The sequence below is a fragment of the Rutidosis leptorrhynchoides genome, chromosome 10 (genome assembly GCF_046630445.1).
Source record: "Rutidosis leptorrhynchoides isolate AG116_Rl617_1_P2 chromosome 10, CSIRO_AGI_Rlap_v1, whole genome shotgun sequence".
NCBI classification, from domain to species: domain Eukaryota; kingdom Viridiplantae; phylum Streptophyta; class Magnoliopsida; order Asterales; family Asteraceae; genus Rutidosis; species Rutidosis leptorrhynchoides.
In genome coordinates this window covers 36978494-36999163 of record NC_092342.1, presented here as the reverse complement: position 1 = coordinate 36999163, position 20670 = coordinate 36978494, and the positions used below count along the sequence as shown (strand labels likewise).

At 34.2% G+C, this 20670-nt stretch overlaps 1 long non-coding RNA gene across 2 annotated transcripts in view; it reads left to right on the top strand.

Moving 5' to 3' along the window:
* Window positions 1-18213, top strand: part of LOC139872280 (uncharacterized) — a 35087-nt gene extending 16874 nt beyond the window's left edge. The window contains exons 2-5 of one of the 2 annotated variants that reach the window (XR_011766999.1): window positions 15523-15807; window positions 16617-16667; window positions 16955-17507; window positions 17901-18213. This is a non-coding gene — a long non-coding RNA (uncharacterized lncRNA). Of the gene's footprint in view, window positions 1-15522; window positions 15808-16616; window positions 16901-16954; window positions 17508-17900 lie in introns of those variants that run through there. The other variant, XR_011766998.1, reaches the window with a different exon arrangement.
* The last annotated feature ends 2457 nt before the right edge of the window (window positions 18214-20670 follow it).

Below are 20670 nucleotides of genomic sequence, written 5' to 3'. Positions count from 1 at the left end.
AGCTTTAAAACGTATTCTAGAGAAAACCGTAGGATCAAATCCAAAGGAATGGTCCATTAAATTGGAGGATGCACTCTGGGCTTTTAGAACAGCCTACAAAACTCCAATTGGAACCACACCTTTTAGACTTGTTTATGGAAAAGCATGTCATATTCCAGTAGAAATTGAACACAAAGCATTTTGGGCTTTGAAAACATGTAATCTTGATTTACATGAAGCCGGACGTCTACGATTAAGTCAACTAAACGAATTAGAAGAATTAAGACATGAAGCATACGAAAATTCGTTAATCTATAAAGAAAGAACGAAGAAATGGCATGATAAAAGAATCAGAAGTTCAAAAGAATTTAAAGAAGGAGACAGAGTTCTTCTTTTCAATTCACGATTCAAGCTATTTCCAGGAAAATTGAAATCAAGATGGTCTGGACCATTCATAGTCAAAAGAATTTTCCCATACGGAACGATAGAATTAATAAATTCAAATGGGATTGAATTTAAAGTTAATGGTCACAGTGTTAAACATTACATACATGGTCCAATGGAAGTCAACAACGAAGTTAATCACAATTTCGACACCACAGCTAACTAAGTGTGGGGAGAATCAAGTCTTTAAAGGATAATATGTATTTCTGTTAGAGTTAGATTGTCTGTTTTCGTGTAGTTCTCGAAAATGGAACCCGAATGGTCTTTCCCTAACAGACCCTAAAGAACTAGTCTTCTCCCCCCATTCTGAATTTTTATTTTTTTAGGTTTTTACAAAATGAAGACTGCCTGTGAACTAAACCATGGTCTAATGCTACACGCTTTGATCACTAAACGTAATAATGACATACTACCGAGTGAAATAGTATCAGTAATCAGAGAAAGAATGGACGGAGTTAGAAAAGAATCCAGATGCGAAGATAATAAGTTACAATTTGGTAAAGGAAAATCAAAATCCGCAGCGAAAAGAAGAGCACGACACTTAGAAAGATGTCACAAATGCGGAAAATGGTCACATGGAGGTAAATGTTCAAATAATCAAACCTATTCAAATACCGAATTTGTTACTTTATGCAGAGACGGACCGTTCATATGTTTAGAAGAAAAGACACTGAATGCTCGAGGTTACGCCTATGTAGCCATGGAAAACCAATTAAACTGACTATCTTATGAATGGGATAGATCATATAACTAAGAAATCTATTTCATAGGTATGTCTGTACAGTTTTTATTTTTATTTTTATTTTTATTTTTATTTTTAACCTTTTGATAATAAACGCTAATTTGTTCGCTAAAAAGTATTAAATTGGTATTGAATAAAATTAGGTTTGGCGACCGAAATTATTGATATCATTCAAAAATTTATTACATCACTGCGAAATTTAACGTTTATTCTTAAGGTATAAATATCTTTAATCAATCAACCCAAAATATTTCAAAAATTCGTCATGAGTTAAATTAGGTTTTGGAACCGAAATTACTTTACCGAAAAGAGGGGTGCATATTTTTGATAATATTTGATTGATTAAAGTGGGATAAAAAGACAAAAAGATTTTAAATTTTATTTTTACCATGTTTTTAAAATTAATATTTAAATCTTAAATTAATATTGTAAACTTTGTAAAAACAATATATTTAAAATTGTAAATATTTAAAAAATTAATATAAGTTTGGTGTGAATTTATAATATGAATTTTTAAATTAAGTTTGGTGTAAATTTTTAATTTTTAAAATATAAATTTTTAATTTTATGCATTTTAAATTTTAAGTTTGGTGTGAATTTTTAATATTAATTTTGAATTTTATATTTAAGTTGTGTGAATTTAAAAACAAAAATTTACTTTATCTCATTAAGTTAAAAATATGATTTTTAAAATTCGTCGTAAGTTGAAGACTAGGTCTTTGAACCGAAATTGCTTTACCCAAGGGAGGGACGAGAACTTTTATTATCATTATTTTTAATCTTATTGAATTAAAGTATGCCAAAAACATTAAAAAACCAAAAATCTTAGCTTTTAAAACAATCGCTACAAAAAGACAAATTTTAAAATTTTGTCGAGGGACGGACTAGGACATCGATCCGAAACGACCTCGTCCTAAATAACAAAGGAAACGAAATTTTAAAATTAAGTACTTAATTGTTTTATAAGTTAATGATTATAAAAAAAAAATATCAAACTCCGCGACTCGCGGAGTTTGGAGGGTTAATCCCCACGACTCGCGGGAGGACCGGATTACAGAAAAAAAATAAGAGCTGAACCAGCTCATTCCACACAAAACCCACAGAAAAAAACTGCGAACATACTGCCGCAAAAACACGAAAAACACCCCCAAAAATCACAATTTTTAACCGTTAATCACCAAATTTTTTACTAAAATCGTGTTGAGAAGGATGCTATCTAGGAATTACTCAAGAAAAACGGTAAATTTCTACACCTAAACACCATTTAATTCGAAATTTGGTGTTCTTGAGCCATTTTTTCCCAATTTGATTTTGATGCTATTTAGTGTAATTAGGCTTAAATTGTTTATGTATTATGCTTGTATAACCTAGATTGATGCTGTTTAACATGATTAGAAGCCTTAAACTTCATATTTAGAGTAATCTAGGGTTTGTGTTCTTGAGCAAATTTGGGGCTTTTTGATATAAACAGGTTATGGCCGATTTTTGTCATGAATTGTTGCTAAATTGAGTAGTGTAACATCTCTAGGTAGTTAAATGATCCAAACTTTGAGCCTAAACATGATTTTGAGAATTAAAGTGGACTTTTTCAACTCTAAAATTCATGAACTTGATTTTTGAAAGATAATGCCATTTGAGACTTGTTTAATTGCTAGTAATGATTATTTTGACATGTTATTTGAGTTAAATGCTTATGAACTTGGTGAACATTTTCGTATATGCTTATTTGAAAAAGTGTAGATTTGATGAAAATAAGAAAATAAGCTTAAGTTTGATATAAATTGATCATGTCATTGTAATTATTTTGATTGATGATTTTGCTGACACTAATGCATATTTGGATGCACAAAAAATTGTGTTTGATGTGTTTTGCAGACTGAAAGGGGTGAATCTTCATCCCAAGCCCGCAATGCTCCTGCTGAGAATGTGGAACAACAGGAGGTGGATAACTACTACAAGCAGGATATACCTCATCCAGTCATGACCTTTTCTGATATGCACTTGGAAGAATTGCACCCGAACCTGAGATTTGACAGACTTTGGATAGATTATCCAAAATATCAAAGGGGTTTGCATACTCTTCATTCTAAGGTTGTTGAGGTACCGAGGGTCATAGAATGGGGACCCTTAGAAGCTGTAGAATTGGCCGGGCCAATTAGGGAATTACTTGTACAGAGGTATGGTAATTCTTCTTTTAATGACTGGGTACGTTTATTCACCATGCGTAGACCTGTATATAAAGTATGGTGTGAAGAATTGTTATGTAGTATAGAGTTGAATGATCGGGTAGCTAGTTTAACCGATCGTTCTTTTATTAGATTTTTGTTAGGCGGTTCGATGCGCCACATGTCTTTACTGGACATGGCTCAGGCTTTACGTATATATACGCCTGAGGAGCTAGCATCTACCGATTGTAGAGGGTTGATACTAAACGGTAGAAAGATAGATGAAAATTTTGATACACACGGTGTGTGGAGTCAAATGACAAGCCATCACCGTTTCAAAGGGGGAAATTACTCTTATTTGGATATAGATAGAGCCGAATTAAGAGTGATTCATAGGTTTTTAGCTAATTCGATTACACAAAGGGGTAAAAACAAGGAAAAAGTAAATGAACAGGATTTGTTTTACCATATGTGTATTCGAGACCCACAAAGCGCTGTAAGTATACCATATTGTGTGGGTTATTATTTATCAGCTATGGTTCGGGGGATGAGACCGCATAGCATAATAGGAGGTGGTATTTTTATTACTTTGATTGGTGAATATCTCGGTGTGGATATAAGTCGGGGGGGATTATTAGTAGAAGAACCGGAACCCCGCGATACTATAGGTTTAAATGTATACCATGGTGCGAAAGTTTTGAAGAGGCGAAATAACGCCGCAGTACAATACCATGGTAGACATCCACAGGTGGAGAGAAACCAACAGCAAGGTAATGTAGGAGGGGGGAATGAGATGCAAGAAATGCAAAGGTTTATAGCTTCTCAGGAATACGAAAATGCTAGACAGAGAGCATTTGAAGATTGGCAAGTTCATCAGAACCAAATCATAGCTCATTGCCAACATATAGGTAGAAACTATATTCCTACACCGAAACCCATCTTCCCTCCCTGGTCTATAGAGATGCAGCCACCGTATCCTACGTATGACCCTGCCGAAGCATTCTATAGCACCTATGGTTATGCCTGGAACCCCTATTGGTACCAGTATCATCCCTAGTATACTTAGTTTTATTTATTTTGTAATTTGTAATTATTGATACGTTTAATACTTTTGTTAATATTGTAATCATTTTTATAATATTCTAACTTTTATTCTTAGATTTTAATAATTTTTGAATGTGGGGTAATATACCAAACTTCAAAAATATGTATATATGTTTGCAGTTTATCTTATGTACACAACAGGGTAAAACAACCCATTTTCAAAGACTGGCATTAAGTTCAGCAAAAACAACTAATTTTGACGACAAGATGCAAAATATATGTGAAATAACAACAAGACGGAATGAACAAATGATGTGCACCATTTATCATTGAGCAAACAAACGCCAATATATTTGGAAACTTTGGTAAAATTTAATCATTTTCACACAAATCACCCTCAATAATTTAAATTGTTACTGATTTCTTGCAAATGAGGGCATTGCAAGATCTTAAGTGTGGGAAGGAGTTAAATTCTTTCGGATTTTAAAAATTTTTACTTTATACATTTGGTTACCATTAAAAATACTAGTAAAGCAGTAGTTGTATTAGAATCTAGTGCTCTCTGATAATAAAGAACAGCCCTGGTCTTATATACTGACTACCCAATTCTAGTAAAATTTTTCAAAATTTTCAATTAAATGAACTAAAAATCATGTTTATACATATTTATGAACGATAAAACTAGGTTTTAACACCGAAATTATTGTTACCTCAAAAAGGACATAAATTGAGAAACAAACTAAAATGTTAAAATTCATTTAAAATGGAATAGAGGACGATAAAAAGGAAAATAAAAGCCAAGTGTGGGAAAATTTACCAAGTTATCTTAAACATATGTCACATATATCTGTAACAAATAACTGAAAATACTTTTGCTTTGGACTAAACTAAACTGTTTTACCCGATGAAAGAAAAGAAGAGATGGATCTACACGATGAATCAATTCCATCATTAAAAGGAAGTAAAGTCTTCCGAAAAAGACACGCGCTTTTTGATTTAGGTCATGAAGTTGTCGTCCAGACCAGCTGTAGGTTGACGAAAAATCTAGAAAAGTCATCACTAAAATCAGCAGGAAATCCACGAACCTCAGCATTAAACAGGGTAGCCAAGTGGTCAGATTTATCCTAACCATGAGAAGGATTTATCTCGTACAATGGGGGGGCACCATGCAAATTAGCCGGACAAGACTAATGAATCAGATCCCCAGAAAGGATAATCTCCTTAAAGATTAAAAATTAGCTTTTAAGACTGATATTACTCAATCCTAGAGATTGACCTTAAAGATTGAGAATTACAAACTCATGGAATTCAATGATATCTAAACTCGAGCTTGAACGAGAAAATATTTTGATCAAAATTACAAACCGATTTATTTTCTGAAAACCCTATTTTCAATGCGTTCATTACCATTGAACGTAAAATCCTAGGAATTCACCTAGAATTCATTAGGTCACCTGAACTAAAACGGGTGTCAACCGTAAGAACGGTGGTTGCATAGCATGGTCAAAGACAGGACCTTGTGCCATACCGAAAAATTATAAGGGTGAGCTTTACTATTGCTCCTACCAAGGATAGTAATTGCGTCCGACACGTTATAGACCATAATTAAAAGCATGTCAGGGGACATTGCCTTAACAGTTGCTTGTTCAACGCTTTCCTTTACAACCGGACGGTAGTTTACCGAAAGGTAATATACGGGACAAGTAAACTGGACGTGTTGCTTTCCAAATACAAGGTTAGCAAGTGGGTGACACAAAACCATAAGTTTTGAGCTAAAATTTTCAAATCTGAAACCCACCAAACCCACAAAAATATTTTGCAAACACCGGTAAAGGGTTATTCCGGAAAACTTATCTGGGGTAAAAACTAGATTTAATTTTCAAAAGATCAAATGTTTTCATAAAGATCCAATTTCCTTAATGGATCTAAATTTTTATAGTCATGTGGGACTGTAAACCATATCGTTACTACCATTGTTCATACCACCGTATAGAAATCACTGATGTACAAAGTGTGAAGAATAAAGAAGTGATTCTAGTATTTCAAGACGATATTGCTTGAGGACAAGCAACGCTCAAGTGTGGGAATATTTGATAATGCTAAAAACGAACATATATTTCATAGCATTATTCCTCAAGAAAGACAAGCTTTTAGTTGCAATTGTTCTATTTACAAGTGATATTCGTTTAAATAATAAAAGGTGAAGACAAAAGACAGATTCGACGAATTAAAGACGCAAACGACCAAAAAGCTCAAAAGTACAAAAGACAATAAAAGAGGTTCCAATTATTGATAAGAAACGTCTCGAAATTACAAGAGTACAAGATTCAAAACGCAAAGTACAAGATATTAAATTGTACGCAAGGACGTTCGAAAATCCGGAACCGGGACCAGAGTCAACTCTCAACGCTCGACGCAACGGACTAAAAATTACAAGTCAACTATGCACATAAATATAATATAATATTTAAATAATTCTTATAATTATTTAATATATTATATTTATATTTAAACCGTCAGTAAACAAAGAGCCAAACTCCTCTGAGCTGTAAAAGTAAACTCCGCGACTCGCGGAGTTTGAAGGCCAAAAAGGCCGCGAGTCGCGGAGCCCCAAAATGAAAAACTGCCTATAAAGCCAACCGAATTCTGATCATTTTAATCATCTTTTTCTTCTTCTTCTCATACGTAAAATATATATATATATATATATATATATATATTTATAATTTATATTTTAATTTTAATTATAATTCTAATAATAAGGGTATGTTAGCAAATGTTGTAAGGGTGTAAGTCAAAATTCTGTCCGTGTAACGCTACGCTATTTTTAATCATTGTAAGTTATGTTCAACCTTTTTACATTAATGTCTCGTAGCTAAGTTATTATTATGCTTATTTAAAACGAAGTAATCATGATGTTGGGCTAATTACTAAAATTGGGTAATTGGGCTTTGTACCATAATTGGGGTTTGGACAAAAGAACGACACTTGTGGAAATTAGACTATGGGCTATTAATGGGCTTTATATTTGTTTAACTAAATGATAGTTTGTTAATGTTAATATAAAGATTTACAATTGGGCGTCCCTATAAATTACCATATACACTCAATCGGACACGATGGGCGGGGTATTTATATGTACGAATAATCGTTCATTTAACCGGACACGGGAATGGATTAATAGCCACTAGAATAATTAAAACAGGGGTGAAATTATGTACAATGACACTTCGTATAATTGATAACAAAATATTAAAACCTTGGGTTACTCTCAGTCGACATCCTGGTGTAATTATTAAACAAAGTATTAAAATCTTGTTACAGTTTAAGTCCCCAATTAGTTGGAATATTTAACTTCGGGTATAAGGATAATTTGACGAGGACACTCGCACTTTATATTTATGACTGATGGACTGTTATGGACAAAAACCAGACGGACATATTAAATAATCCAGGACCAAGGACAATTAACCCATGGGCATAAAACAAAAATCAACACGTCAAACATCATGATTACGGAAGTTTAAATAAGCATAATTCTTTTATTTCATATTTAATTTCCTTTATTTTATATTTAATTGCACTTTTAATTATCGTACTTTTTAATTATCGCAAGTTTATTTTATCGCACTTTTATTATTCGCAATTTCATTATCGTTATTTACTTTATGCTTTAATTTAAGTCTTGTATTCATTTTTAATATTTTACATTTGGTTTTAACTGCGACTAAAGTTTTAAAATCGACAAACCGGTCATTAAACGGTAAAAACCCCCCTTTATAATAATAATATTACTTATATATATATATATATATATATATATATATATATATATATATATATATATATATATATATATATTTGTATTTTTATAAAAGTAAACTAATATAGCGTTATGCTTTGTTTAAAGATTTTCCCTGTGGAACGAATCGGACTTACTAAAAACTACACTACTGTACGATTAGGTACACTGCCTATAAGTGTTGTAGCAAGGTTTAAGTATATCCATTCTCTAAATAAATAAATATCTTGTGTAAAATTGTATCGTATTTAATAGTATTTCCTAGTAAAAATATAAACTATTTCGTACCCCCACGCTACGACATCAGCAAGTTATGCCAATGTAGTTTGTTATAAATGTGGAAAACCGGGCCACATTATTAGAAATTGCCCGAACCAGGAGAACACGAATGGACAAGGCCGCGGAAGAGTTTTCAATATTAATGCGGCAGAGGCACAGGAAGACCCGGAGCTTGTTACGGGTACGTTTCTTATTGACAATAAATCTGCTTACGTTTTATTTGATTCGGGTGCGGATAGAAGCTATATGAGTAGAGATTTTTGTGCTAAATTAAGTTGTCCATTGACGCCTTTGGATAGTAAATTTTTACTCGAATTAGCAAATGGTAAATTAATTTCAGCAGATAATATATGTCGGAATCGAGAAATTAAACTGGTTAGCGAAACATTTAAGATTGATTTGATACCAGTAGAGTTAGGGAGTTTTGATGTGATAATCGGTATGGACTGGTTGAAAGAAGTGAAAGCAGAGATTGTTTGTTACAAAAATGCAATTCGCATTATACGAGAAAAAGGAAAACCCTTAATGGTGTACGGAGAAAAGGGCAACACGAAGCTACATCTTATTAGTAATTTGAAGGCACATAAACTAATAAGAAAAGGTTGCTATGCTGTTCTAGCACACGTCGAGAAAGTACAAACTGAAGAAAAGAGCATCAATGATGTTCCCATTGCAAAAGAATTTCCCGATGTATTTTCGAAAGAATTATCGGGATTACCCCCACATCGATCCGTTGAATTTCAAATAGATCTTGTACCAAGAGCTGCACCAATAGCTCGTGCTCCTTACAGACTCGCACCCAGCGAGATGAAAGAACTGCAAAGCCAATTACAAGAACTTTTAGAGCGTTGTTTCATTCGACCAAGCACATCACCATGGGGAGCTCCTGTTTTGTTTGTCAAGAAGAAAGATGGTACATTCAGGTTGTATATCGACTACCGAGAGTTGAACAAACTTACCATCAAGAACCGCTACCCACTACCGAGAATCGACGACTTATTTGATCAACTACAAGGCTCGTCTGTTTATTCAAAGATTGACTTACGTTCCGGGTATCATCAAATGCGGGTGAAAGAAGATGATATTCCAAAGACTGCTTTCAGAACACGTTACGGTCATTACGAGTTTATGGTCATGCCGTTTGGTTTAACTAATGCACCAGCTGTGTTCATGGACCTTATGAACCGAGTGTGTGGACCATACCTTGACAAGTTTGTCATTGTTTTCATTGATGATATACTTATTTACTCAAAGAATGACCAAGAACACGGTGAACATTTGAGAAAGGTGTTAGAAGTATTGAGGAAGGAAGAATTGTACGCTAAGTTTTCAAAGTGTGCATTTTGGTTGGAAGAAGTTCAATTCCTCGGTCACATAGTGAACAAAGAAGGTATCCAGGTGGACCCGGAAAAGATCGAAACCGTTGAAAAGTGGGAAACCCCGAAAACTCCGAAACACATACGCCAGTTTTTAGGACTAACTGGTTACTACAGAAGGTTCATCCAAGACTTTTCCAGAATAGCAAAACCCTTGACTGCATTAACGCATAAAGGGAAGAAATTTGAATGGAATGATGAACAAGAGAAAGCGTTTCAGTTATTGAAGAAAAAGCTAACTGCGGCACCTATATTGTCATTGCCTGAAGGGAATGATGATTTTGTGATTTATTGTGACGCATCAAAGCAAGGTCTCGGTTGTGTATTAATGCAACGAACGAAGGTGATTGCTTATGCGTCTAGACAATTGAAGATTCACGAACAAAATTATACGACGCATGATTTGGAATTAGGCACGGTTGTTTTTGCATTAAAGACTTGGAGGCACTACTTATATGGGGTCAAAAGTATTATATATACCGACCACAAAAGTCTTCAACACATATTTAATCAGAAACAACTGAATATGAGGCAGCGTAGGTGGATTGAATTGTTGAATGATTACGACTTTGAGATTTTTTACCACCCGGGGAAGGCAAATGTGGTAGCCGATGCCTTGAGCAGGAAGGACAGAGAACCCATTCGAGTAAAATCTATGAATATAATGATTCATAATAACCTTACTACTCAAATAAAGGAGGCGCAACAAGGAGTTTTAAAAGAGGGAAATTTAAAGGATGAAATACCCAAAGGATCGGAGAAGCATCTTAATATTCGGGAAGACGGAACCCGGTATAGGGCTGAAAGGATTTGGGTACCAAAATTTGGAGATATGAGAGAAATGGTACTTAGAGAAGCTCATAAAACCAGATACTCGATACATCCTGGAACGGGGAAGATGTACAAGGATCTCAAGAAACATTTTTGGTGGCCGGGTATGAAAGCCGATGTTGGTAAATACGTAGGAGAATGTTTGACGTGTTCTAAGGTCAAAGCTGAGCATCAGAAACCATCAGGTCTACTTCAACAACCCGAAATCCCAGAATGGAAATGGGAAAACATTACCATGGATTTCATCACTAAATTGCCAAGGACTGCAAGTAGTTTTGATACTATTTGGGTAATAGTTGATCGTCTCACCAAATCAGCACACTTCCTGCCAATAAGAGAAGATGACAAGATGGAGAAGTTAGCACGACTGTATTTGAAGGAAGTCGTCTCCAGACATGGAATACCAATCTCTATTATCTCTGATAGGGATGGCAGATTTATTTCAAGATTCTGGCAGACATTACAGCAAGCATTAGGAACTCGTCTAGACATGAGTACTGCCTATCATCCACAAACTGATGGGCAGAGCGAAAGGACGATACAAACGCTTGAAGATATGCTACGAGCATGTGTTATTGATTTCGGAAACAGTTGGGATCGACATCTACCGTTAGCAGAATTTTCCTACAACAACAGCTACCATTCAAGCATTGAGCTGGCGCCGTTTGAAGCACTTTATGGTAGAAAGTGCAGGTCTCTGATTTGTTGGAGTGAAGTGGGGGATAGACAGATTACGGGTCCAGAGATTATACAAGAAACTACCGAGAAGATCATCCAAATTCAACAACGGTTGAAAACCGCCCAAAGTCGACAAAAGAGCTACGCTGACATTAAAAGAAAAGATATAGAATTTGAAATTGGAGAGATGGTCATGCTTAAAGTTGCACCTTGGAAAGGCGTTGTTCGATTTGGTAAACGAGGGAAATTAAATCCAAGGTATATTGGACCATTCAAGATTATTGATCGTGTCGGACCAGTAGCTTACCGACTTGAGTTACCTCAACAATTCGCGACCGTACATAACACTTTCCACGTCTCGAATTTGAAGAAATGTTTTGCTAAAGAAGATCTCACTATTCCGTTAGATGAAATCCAAATCAACGAAAAACTTCAATTCATTGAAGAACCCGTCGAAATAATGGATCGTGAGGTTAAAAGACTTAAGCAAAACAAGATACCAATTGTTAAGGTTTGATGGAATGCTCGTAGAAGACCCGAGTTCACCTGGGAGCGTGAAGATCAGATGAAGAAGAAATACCCGCATCTATTTCCAGAAGATTCGTCAACACCTTCAACAGCTTAAAATTTCGGGACGAAATTTATTTAACGGGTAGGTACTGTAGTGACCCGAACTTTTCCATGTTTATATATATTAATTGAGATTGATATTTACATGATTAAATTTTTCCAACATGTTAAGCAATCAAACTTGTTAAGACTTGATTAATTGAAATATGTTTCATATAGACAATTGACCACCCAAGTTGACCGGTGATTCACGAACGTTAAAACTTGTAAAAACTATATGATGACATATATATGGATATATATATATAGTTAACATGATACTATGATAAGTAAACATATCATTAAGTATATTAACAATGAACTACATATGTAAAAACAAGACTACTAACTTAATGATTTTTAAACGAGACATATATGTAACGATTATCGTTGTGAAGACATTTAATGTATATATATCATATTAAGAGATATTCATACATGATAATATCATGATAATATAATAATTTAAAATCTCATTTGATATTATAAACATTGGGTTAACAACATTTAACAAGATCGTTAACCTAAAGGTTTCAAAACAACACTTACATGTAACGACTAACGATGACTTAACGACTCAGTTAAAATGTATATACATGTAGTGTTTTAATATGTATTTATACACTTTTGAAAGACTTCAATACACTTATCAAAATACTTCTACTTAACAAAAATGCTTACAATTACATCCTCGTTCAGTTTCATCAACAATTCTACTCGTATGCACCCGTATTCGTACTCGTACAATACACAGCTTTTAGATGTATGTACTATTGGTATATACACTCCAATGATCAGCTCTTAGCAGCCCATGTGAGTCACCTAACACATGTGGGAACCATCATTTGGAAACTAGCATAAAATATCTCATAAAATTACAAAAATATGAGTAATCATTCATGACTTATTTACATGAAAATAAAATTACATATCCTTTATATCTAATCCATACACCAACGACCAAAAACACCTACAAACACTTTCATTCTTCAATTTTATTCATCTAATTGATCTCTCTCAAGTTCTATCTTCAAGTTCTAAGTGTTCTTCATATATTCTACAAGTTCTAGTTACATAAAATCAAGAATACTTTCAAGTTTGCTAGCTCACTTCCAATCTTGTAAGGTGATCATCCAACCTCAAGAAATCTTTGTTTCTTACATTAGGTTATCATTCTAATACAAGGTAATAATCATATTCAAACTTTGGTTCAATTTCTATAACTATAACAATCTTATTTAAAGTGATGATCTTACTTGAACTTGTTTTCGTGTCATGATTCTGCTTCAAGAACTTCGAGCCATCCAATGATCCGTTGAAGCTAGATCCATTTTTCTCTTTTCCAGTAGGTTTATCCAAGGAACTTAAGGTAGTAATGATGTTCATAGCATCATTCGATTCATACATATAAAGCTATCTTATTCGAAGGTTTAAACTTGTAATCACTAGAACATAGTTTAGTTAATTCTAAACTTGTTCGCAAACAAAAGTTAATCCTTCTAACTTGACTTTTAAAATCAACTAAACACATGTTCTATATCTATATGATATGCTAACTTAATGATTTAAAACCTGGAAACACGAAAAATACCGTAAAACCGGATTTACGCCGTCGTAGTAACACCGCGGGCTGTTTTGGGTTAGTTAATTAAAAACTATGATAAACTTTGATTTAAAAGTTGTTATTCTGAGAAAATGATTTTTATTATGAACATGAAACTATATCCAAAAATTATGGTTAAACTCAAAGTGGAAGTATGTTTTCTAAAATGGTCATCTAGACGTCGTTCTTTCGACTGAAATGACTACCTTTACAAAAACAACTTGTAACTTATTTTTTCGACTATAAAACTATACTTTTTCTGTTTAGATTCATAAAATAGAGTTCAATATGAAACCATAGCAATTTGATTCACTCAAAACGGATTTAAAATGAAGAAGTTATGGGTAAAACAAGATTGGATAATTTTTCTCATTTTAGCTACGTGAAAATTGGTAACAAATCTATTCCAACCATAACTTAATCAACTTGTATTGTATATTATGTAATCTTGAGATACCATAGACACGTATACAATGTTTCGACCTATCATGTCGACACATCTATATATATTTCGAAACAACCATAGACATTCTATATGTGAATGTGGGAGTTAGCTATACAGGGTTGAGGTTGATTCCAAAATATATATAGTTTGAGTTGTGATCAATACTGAGATACGTATACACTGGGTCGTGGATTGATTCAAGATAATATTTATCGATTTATTTCTGTACATCTAACTGTGGACAACTAGTTGTAGGTTACTAACGAGGACAGCTGACTTAATAAACTTAAAACATCAAAATATATTAAAAGTGTTGTAAATATATTTTGAATATACTTTGATATATATGTATAAATGTTTATAGGTTCGTGAATCAACCAGTGGCCAAGTCTTACTTCCCGACGAAGTAAAAATCTGTGAAAGTGAGTTATAGTCCCACTTTTAAAATCTAATATTTTTGGGATGAGAATACATGCAGGTTTTATAAATGATTTACAAAATAGACACAAGTACGTGAAACTACATTCTATGGTTGAATTATCGAAATCGAATATGCCCCTTTTTATTAAGTCTGGTAATCTAAGAATTAGGGAACAGACACCCTAATTGACGCGAATCCTAAAGATAGATCTATTGGGCCTAACAAACCCCATCCAAAGTACTGGATGCTTTAGTACTTCGAAATTTATATCATATCCGAAGGGTGTCCCGGAATGATGGGGATATTCTTATATATGCATCTTGTTAATGTCGGTTACCAGGTGTTCACCATATGAATGATTTTTATCTCTATGTATGGGATGTGTATTGAAATATGAAATCTTGTGGTCTATTATTATGATTTGATATATATAGGTTAAACCTATAACTCACCAACATTTTTGTTGACGTTTTAAGCATGTTTATTCTCAGGTGATTATTAAGGGCTTCCGCTGTCGCATACTTAAATAAGGACGAGATTTGGAGTCCATGCTTGTTTGATATTGTGTAAAAACTGCATTCAAGAAACTTATTTTGTTGTAACATATTTGTATTGTAAACCATTATGTAATGGTCGTGTGTAAACAGGATATTTTAGATTATCATTATTTGATAATCTACGTAAAGCTTTTTAAAATCTTTATCTATGAAATAAAGGTTATGGTTTGTTTTAAAAATGAATGCAGTCTTTGAAAAACGTCTCATATAGAGGTCAAAACCTCGCAACGAAATCAATTAATATGGAACGTTTTTAATCAATAAGAACGGGACATTTCACATATCACAAGTAAGCTACAACACCATTAACTGTAAGACGTGTATTAAATATTCTATCGAATATTATTAGCCTATAACCCACATCTAATCGATAGACGCGCCCGCAGCAACGCACAGACAGATTTGGTAGCCATCAAAATTTAAGGCCGTAAACTTTTTAAGCCGAATTATTATTGAGTGCGCTTGTGTTGGTGTACTTCTGTACACATTTGTTATTGGTAAAAAAAAAACTAAAAATGATTATAAATAATGTTAGATGTTTCTACAGGCGAACGTAAAAGATTTGGAAGATGCCTTTTGCTCAGCAGTTGACGTGATGCAAGCGATGAGAGTCTCAGTCTCAATATACAGGGTACATATCTAAACAGGTTTTGTAAGCAGGTTGAATATGTGAATTCATTGGCATCTGAACTTGCAAATGCAATCAAATCCGAATGTTCATTTCTTTATCAGTGCAAGGATCTGTTATCCATTTGGTATCTTTTGGATTTTTCTTATTTGTTCCCTGAATGAGAAAAAAGTTCTGATCTGTCTCGCCAATCTAACTTTCAGGGTTAGAATCTCTCATGCGAATCTGCTTTTCTGCCATTTGTAATCTTCTCTTTTGTTTTTTCTAATCGTTTTTCTACTGCTTTTTTCTTAGGGTTGCTAGGTATTCTTGCTATATGCACATCCAAAATTTAACCATTTTAGCAACTCCATTTCATTTAAAGTGTCTCCGAAACAGATTAAATTAAAGGACAAATACTTAATATTGTGGTCCCTGATTACATTGACTGTAGATTTCATCAAAAACCGAGCTTTTTTTAGTTAATACTCTAAAATTTAATTTTTACCCCGCATTAGAACTTTTTTTGAAAAGTATCTAACACCAGTGGAAAGTTATGTATTTTGTATATATACAACAACATAAGATATCAGATGTGAATCCAAATCCATCATTCAGACATTCACCATAACTTTCAAACATTTAAATATCTTGGAAATTTAATAATTTACACAAGATAATAACTGATGTGCAAGTACTATGACCACATTTTCCTTAAAATTGTCTTATGGTTATCACTGAAGTAGCAATATTAACCCATTTGTATGTTGTTAAGTTGGGTTTTGTTTTCTGTCTAATGTGTCAAAATGATAGAAAGACATTTAACTAAGAAGAAAAAAAGGGTCAAATAGGTCATATGAGTTAAATAGGCCAACATTAATTTCCAATTTCGTATGGCTACCGTTATATGCGTTTAGTCCCTTTCATATTGTGTTATTTTGGTTTGTTTTTGACAGTTGTTTTACTCATTTGCAGCATATATTATTTTACTTACAACAAGGTTTAGAATTCTGGTATACTGTTTTTGAATATAGGTCAATCGATCTCAGAACATTATTGCTGGTGGTGCAATTGTCACGAACGTGGTATGCACTTTTCAGAACGCTATGATTACTTTTTACACTTTCGTTTCTGTAATTGGGTTTATCATATGACTTAATTTTGGATGTAGCTGTATCGATAACTGAGCAACCGATCAATGAGCATATATTGTGTGTGTTTGTGTATTTTTTTTGTTACGTTATTGGTTTTCATAACGTTTATTTATGAAGCATCGTGTTCCCAATTTCTTCGAGTTATCAGGTATAGTGTATTTTAAGGGTATATTTTGTTTTGGTGTTAATGTGATTATAGCTTATTTGTAATTATGCAGATAGATCTAAGGCATCGTTATCGTCACAAGAACATTGAAACTGTATATTATAGTAAACCAAGTCTAACGTATCGGAAAAAGACGCAGCGAAGCGCGTCCCCGACCTTCATCTAGTTATGATCAAAAGGTGTATGTTTGGCACAGACACCACGAGCCCAATGACGGATCTAGGATTGATAGTCACTGATGTCACCGGTTAAAACCTTCAAAAAATTTCTACTAGATGGCTCGTTTCAGTGGTGGCACTCAAAAAAATTTACACTATCCACTGGTATCACCAGCAAAAAACCCAAAAATTTTCCACTACATCGCGTATTTCAGTGGTGTCCCGTGCAATCACTCGGTACAGTATACATCCGCCCTACTCGAGCCTATGTTTCCTTTGAAAACCAACTAGACCCACCCCGAAAGAGTCAGATGCAGAAAAATTATCTTCACCGGGTCCTCACACTTGTGATAGGAGCAACCATTATCCCAGTAGCACAAGAGTTGTAAATTCTTGCGGCGAGCGGGGATCAAACCTGCGCAATTTTTAAGATCAAACTTCCACATGGTGAGTCCCAACCTCTAAGATACCGATTACCAATGAGTTATTGCTACATTGCTTCAATGGTACCGCGGTTACACTTGTGTACTCGCAGGGCTAGAGGTCTCGGGTTCGAGCCTCGTCACCCGCTCTAGGAATTGAAATATATTCCTTGAAGGTGGCCCAAAGGGAAGGTTTTACCGACCAGCTCCGGGACTAAGATCCGGCCCGCCTGCCCCTCGGGATGGTTAAAGGGTCGGATCCTCAGAGTGTGGTTCGGGTTTCCTGCCCGAAAGCGCGTGTGTGTGTGCAAATGATGACTAGGCTTCGGTCCGGACTGATGCAAGCTTGCCTTTCAAAAAAATTATTTGCTCCCTTTTGGATATTGACCATCATGTGCTATTCCATGACTTATTCAAGGTTACTACTGATCTAGATGGAAGAGGTTCACTGAAACCAGCTAACGATATTGAGCGATCTAAGTAAATTAATATTGTACTCCGTATATATAGATACTCTCCCTGGTAAACCAAGAACACGTACATTATTCAATAACCATACAAAACAGACATAAACGTCTACGTGCATTAACACACACCCCACCATACTTTAAACCCACCTATATTTCATTACCACACATTATACACATAAACACACAAATATACATACACATATATCCTCTCAACCATTTCCATTATTTTCCTTCATTTCACAAACATCAAAAAATCAAAAAATGGACTCCAACAATCTTCAAACAACCACCAAAAACAATCTTGATAACAAAAGCACTTATTGTTCACTAGTGGTTAATGAAAATGAAACTACAACCACCACAACACCACCACCACAAGTGGTAGAAGAGAGTGGAAGAGATAGGCTAAAGAGACACCGGGTTGAGATGTCGGGTCGGGTTTGGATCCCGGATATATGGGGTCAAGAAGATTATCTAAAAGATTGGATAGATTGCACTGTCTTTGATTCATCTTTAGGTAACAATACCATAATGTCTGCAAGAACAGCTTTGGTTCAAGAATCAAGATCAACCGTCAGGATTGAAAACCGGTGTTAATTACTGTACTAGTTAACTCATCTTGGTACAAGTTTTTTACTTTTTTAACCGATCGAAGGGTAGGGAATTGGGCGTTTATATATACTCAATATTTATTATTATGTGTTTTATGTTGTTGATATTAGAAATATGAATACATTACCCCTATATACTAAAACTCACGAAGAATTTTGTACCTTCAATTGTTTAGGACTGCACTTTGGACTTTGCGTTCACACTGCAATCGGCCCCTCTCCTTTGCCTCAATTTACACAACGACCCCTCAAATTTACATTTTCTCATGAGCAAAAAATGTAAATATACAATTTTATTAAAATAAAAGAAAACATTACCTCTATACTAAAACTCACGAAGAATTTTGTAGCTTCAATTGTTTAGGAATGTAGTTTTGACTTAGCGTTCACACTGCAATCGGCCCCTCTCCTTTGCCTCAATTTACACAACGACCCCTTAAATTTACATTTTCTCATGAGTAAAAAATGTAAATATACAATTTTATTAAAATAAAAGAAACAAATTCCACCCGAATTTTTAGCGGGTCCTATCTTCTCGCTCCCTATATACTAAAACTCATGAAGAATTTTGTAGCTTCAATTGTTTAGGACTGCAGTTTTGACTTTGTGTTCACACTGCAATCGGCCCCTCTCCTTTGCCTCAATTTACACAACGACCCTTTAAATTTACATTTTTTCAGGGGTAAAAATGTAAATATACAATTTTATTAAAATAAAAGAAACAAATTCCACCCGAATTTTTAGCGGGTCCTATCTTCTCGCTCGGTGCGAGTTAAATTTTTCCGAGCCCACCTTTCAACTCAAAAAAATCTTACGAACACAACGGGACTAACTATACGCGAAACGGACACTTAAAAAAAATGCTCAATACATCAGACTATATTCAATACATATACACACCTATAATAAGCTCCGTTAACTATGAATACGCAACCCAAAGACCCCGCGGCATCGCGCGGGCTCCTTTTTCTAGTTTTTATCTATTTCGAGGTATTTTATGCATTTGTTTTCATAACTGTTTGGTTTGTTAGTTTATTAATTACTAATTTTTTTTTTTTTTACATTTACTTATCTGTATATAAAAAATAATACATCCTACTATTCGACACTATTGTAAAAAGAACATGATTATTCTGGATTTATTCTCGATTACTCCTTTTAAAAAAGAGTCATTGTGGAGTGGTTACTGCGTTGCTCAACAGAGCAGATCACATGAGTTCGATTCCTGGCTATGTCAAATCATTCAGAAAGGAAGTGTGACCAGAGGGGGCGCATGATGTGCAATTTACCCGGTACCAGATATCGAACTCGGAAGGCTTGATTATCCGAGTTTTACCCTTTATGGTAGAGCCAATGTGCTCGTTCATAGAGGGTTTACTCGCTAATCCAAAAGGTGGCGTAATATGAAGATTGGGGGGAGTAGAGATTCGTTTAATTAATCGTTAACGTCGGTTAATGGTTCAAAATTGGATTTGTTGATCAAATTCGGTCAAAATCAAAATTGGTCAACACTTTAAAATGAATTAAATCTAGAATTTTTGAACAGAATGAACGATTTTAGACAATTATGTTGAAATTATATTATTGTTCAGGAATTTGCTAACGACAACCCTTAAGGATATCGTTAACGTGCATAAAATGATTGTGCATGGTGGTTACACATTAACTTTATTGTGACAGTTATTAATTATACAATCATTTTATGCACGTTAATGACAGCTCAAAATGTTGTTAGCTAAATCTTAATGTATATGCATTTTTTCTATATTTTCACATATAACTAGTTTATTGACCCGTGAATTCACGGGTTTGTTGAAGAAATCTATATTATATATTCGTAGTCATTGTACAGCAACATCCATATTTCTATCATATGAACACTTCTACTCATTCTTCATTCTTATGTTGGGCAAATCATGGACATAGAGAACTGCATTGTCATTCAGATAGCATTCGAAATTGGTCATTGACAAACATGGACATAAACAACTGCTTGTACGTGATTTCCCAGTGATAGACTATCACTGAAAATCTTAATCTCTTGATATTGAATACATCAAGTTCATAGTAAATAATTGAGAAACATGGTTGAATACATCTAAGGAAG